Source organism: Leucoraja erinacea, chromosome 12 (genome assembly GCF_028641065.1).
Source record: "Leucoraja erinacea ecotype New England chromosome 12, Leri_hhj_1, whole genome shotgun sequence".
NCBI classification, from domain to species: Eukaryota; Metazoa; Chordata; class Chondrichthyes; order Rajiformes; family Rajidae; genus Leucoraja; species Leucoraja erinaceus.
In genome coordinates this window covers 6,330,361-6,334,473 of record NC_073388.1, presented here as the reverse complement: position 1 = coordinate 6,334,473, position 4,113 = coordinate 6,330,361, and the positions used below count along the sequence as shown (strand labels likewise).

General features: G+C 50.3%; 1 non-coding gene across 1 annotated transcript; it reads left to right on the top strand.

The window, feature by feature from the left end:
* The first annotated feature begins 314 nt into the window (after nucleotides 1-314).
* trnal-caa (transfer RNA leucine (anticodon CAA)) lies at nucleotides 315-428 on the top strand. The gene is made up of 2 exons: nucleotides 315-352; nucleotides 383-428. It is a non-coding gene; the product is annotated as a tRNA-Leu (tRNA).
* Nucleotides 429-4,113: the final 3,685 nt, after the last annotated feature.

Here is a 4,113-nt window from a genome sequence, read left to right as displayed (position 1 = left end):
TCATCTAAATCTCACCTTTCCCTTATTCCTAACCAGACTGATGAAGAAACTCAACCCGAAACGCCACCCATTCCTTCTCTCCAGAGATGCTGCCTGTCCCGCTGAGTTACTCCAGCTTTTTGTGTCTATCTTTGATCAAAGAATAGATCGGTTGCAACATCAGTCCACTCCTTTGACCTCTAAACTTTTTAATATAAAGACCAGCATATCTTTTTTTGTTACATGTTTCCTTAACTGCCAAAGTACAAGGACAACAAATACCTCTGATTCTTTCACTCCTCATTAGTAAACCAGATATTTTTCATGCAGTGTATGTCAGGATGGCCGAGTGGTCTAAGGCGCCAGACTCAAGGAATAAAGTCCTTCTGCAGTCAAGCGGGTGTTCTGGTCTCCGACTGGAGGCGTGGGTTCGAATCCCACTTCTGACACACTACATTTTGGGCCACACTCACAGCGCCAGAGCCTTGGGTCCAATTTTAACCAATAAAGATTAGGTTAATGTGTTCAAGAAGGAACTGCAGATGCTGGAAGATCGAAGGTACACAAAATTGCTGGAGAAACTCAGCGGGTGCAGCAGCATCTATGGAGCGAAGGAAATAGGCGACGTTTCGGGCCGAAACCCTTCTTCAGAAAGACTAGGTTAATGTTGGATTGTTGCAGATTGAATGTGTGGGAAGGAACTGCAGATGCTGGTTTACACTGAAGATCGACATAAAATGCTGGAGTAACACAGTGGAACAGGCAGCATCCCTGGAAGGACGGGTGATGTTTCTGGTTAACCATATAACCATATAACAATTACAGCACGAAAACAGGCCATCTCGGCCCTACAAGTCCGTGCCGAACAATTTTTTTTTCCCCATAGTCCCTCCTGCCTGCACTCATACCATAACCCTCCATTCCCTTCTCATCCATATGCCTATCCAATTTATTTTTAAATGATACCAATGAACCTGCCTCCACCACTTCCACTGGAAGCTCATTCCACACCGCCACCACTCTCTGAGTAAAGAAGTTCCCCCTCATATTACCCCTAAACTTCTGTCCCTTAATTCTGAAGTCATGTCCTCTTGTTTGAATCTTCCCTATTCTCAAAGGGAAAAGCTTGTCCACATCAACTCTGTCTATCCCTCTCATCATTTTAAAGACCTCTATCAAGTCCCCCCTCAACCTTCTGCGCTCCAGAGAATAAAGACCTAACTTATTCAACCTATATCTCTGTAACATAGTTGTTGAAACCCAGGCAACATTCTAGTAAATCTCCTCTGTACTCTCTCTATTTTGTTGACATCCTTCCTACAATTGGGCGACCAAAATTGTACACCATACTCCAGATTTGGTCTCACCAATGCCTTGTACAATTTTAACATATTGAGGGCCTTCTTCAGACTGAAAGTCACAGGAAAGGGAAACAAGAAATATAGATACTAATGTTGAGAGATATAGAACAAATGAATGAAAGACAAGCAAAAAAGTCACAATGATAAAGGAAACAGGTAATTGTCAGCTGTAGTTAGGTGAGAACAAAAAGCTGGTGTGGCCAGGGTGGAAGGAGGGATGGAGAGAGAGGGGATGCAGGGGTTACTTGAAGTTAGAGAAATTAATATTCATACCCCAGTCCTGTCCCCTGAGTTACTCCAACATTTTGTGTCCATTCCTTTTCTCCAGAGCGAAAATAAAGAAATGTGTGGAGGACTGCATCCCAACAAAAACCTTCCAAGTGTTTCCTAACCAGAAGCCTTGGATGAACCATGAGATCCGCACTCTTCTGCAGACCAGATCCCGGGCATTCAGGTCTGGAGACACAGAGGTCTACAAGAAGTCCAGATACGACCTTGATAAGGCCATCAAAAAGGCCAAAAGGGACCTCTGCTCCAAGCTGGATGAGACGGATGTTCGGCAGCTGTGACAGGACTTGAATGCAATCACCTCCTCCTACAAACGAAATCAGGAGGCAGCTCAGATGTCAGCGAAGCATCACTCCCTGACAAGCTCAATGCGTTTTACGCACGCTTTGATAGGGAGAACACTGATGTCAAGTCACACATTTATTTATTTCTATAGCACATTTTAAAAACAACTCTTGTTGGCCAAAGTGCTTTACATTTGTTATAAGAATAATATAAACAAACAAACTACATACAAAACCTACAACCAACAGCCGTCGCCTTACCTGGAGCCTGGACTCTCCACTGGGCCTGAAGCCCTCACGCTGCTCACTCCCTCTCTCCTGGGTTTGACTCCACTGGGTCCTAGTGCCAGTCGACCCAGCCTTGCTCACCTCAGTGGCAGTTCGACTGAGTCTCCTCCCCCCACCCCCTCTAACTGTAAGTCTCCTCCCCCCCCCCCCTCTAACTGTGTGGCCCCTGCTCTTCCCCACCCACACCACAGCCCTCTCACCCCCCCACCCCCTGACCACCCCACCACCCCCCCCACCACACACCGCCTCGTCCCCACCTGCCTTCCTCCGGACCCAACCCCCATCCCTGTCGAGTGTTCACCATCCCCCCCGACCTCCCCCTCTCCAACACCGAACGGTCCGTCCTCAACAGAGGTCTTACCTTTGTCCCCCTCCGTCCCCACCTCAATGAATTCCGCGCACACCACGACTTGGAGCGCTTCTACCGTCGCCTCCGCCTCACAGCGTACTTCCATGGGAAGGAGTCCTCGCCCCCCACTGATGACCCCTTTTCCCGTCTCCAACGCACCCCCTCCTCGTGGAACCCCCCTCGTGGCCAATTTCCGGCTTTAGAACTTTTTATCAATAACTGCCGTCGCGACATCAACCGCCTCAACTTCTCCACTCCCCTGTCTCACTCCAATCTCTCACCACAGGAACGCTCTGCCATCGACTCACTCCGCAACAACCCAGATTTGGTTATCAAACCCGCTGACAAGGGAGGTGCCGTGGTAGTCTGGCGCGCCGATCTCTACAAAGCTGAGGCCACGCGCCAACTATCGGACACCTCCTCCTACTTACCCCTGGACCATGACCCCACTGACGAGCACCAGGCCACCATCTCCAGCACCATCACCAACTTCATCCACTCCAATGCCCTACCCGACCGAGCCTCCAACCTCATCGTTCCCCAGCCCCGCACAGCCCGATTTTACCTTCTCCCTAAAATCCACAAACCAGATTGTCCCGGAAGACCCATTGTCTCCGCCTGTTCGTGCCCCACCGAACTCATTTCCAAATACCTTGACTCCATCCTATCACCCTTGGTTAAATCCCTCCCTACCTATGTCCAAGACACCTCAGACACTCTCCGTCGTCTCCGCGCATTCAATTCTCTAGGCCCTCACCCCCTCATCTTCACCATGGACGTCCAATCACTATACACCTCCATCCCCCACCACGATGGTCTCACAGCCCTCCGGTTCTTCCTCGACCAGAGAAGCAACCCATACCCAGCCACTGACACTCTCCTCCGCCTAGCGGAGCTGGTCCTTACCCTCAATAACTTCGAGTTCGACTCCTCCCACTTCCTCCAAATACAAGGCGTAGCTATGGGCACACGCATGGGCCCCAGCTATGCCTGCCTATTTGTAGGTTACGTCGAACAATCCTTGTTCAATACATACCAGGGCCCCATCCCCAACCTCTACCTCCGCTACATCGACGACTGCTTTGGTGCCACCTCCTGCACCCGCACACAACTGACTGACTTCATCCACTTCACCACTAATTTCCACCCGGCACTCAAATACACCTGGACCATCTCCGACACTTCCCTACCATTCCTTGACCTCACTATCTCCATTGCAGGTGATAGACTTCTAACCGACATACACTATAAACCCACTGACTCCCATGGCTATCTGGACTACACTTCTTCCCACCCTGCTTCCTGTAAGGACTCCATCCCCTACTCCCAATTCCTCCGTCTACGCCGTATCTGCTCCACGGATGAGGCGTTCCACACCAGGACATCTGAAATGTCCTCACTATTCAGGGAACGGGGGTTCCCCTCCTCCACCATAAATGAGGCTCGCACCAGGGTCTCTTCCATACCCCGCAACACTGCTCTCTCTCCCCATCCCCGCACTCGCAACAAGGGCCGAGTCCCCCTAGTCCTCACCTTTCACCCCCACCGGCCGTGACATACAAAA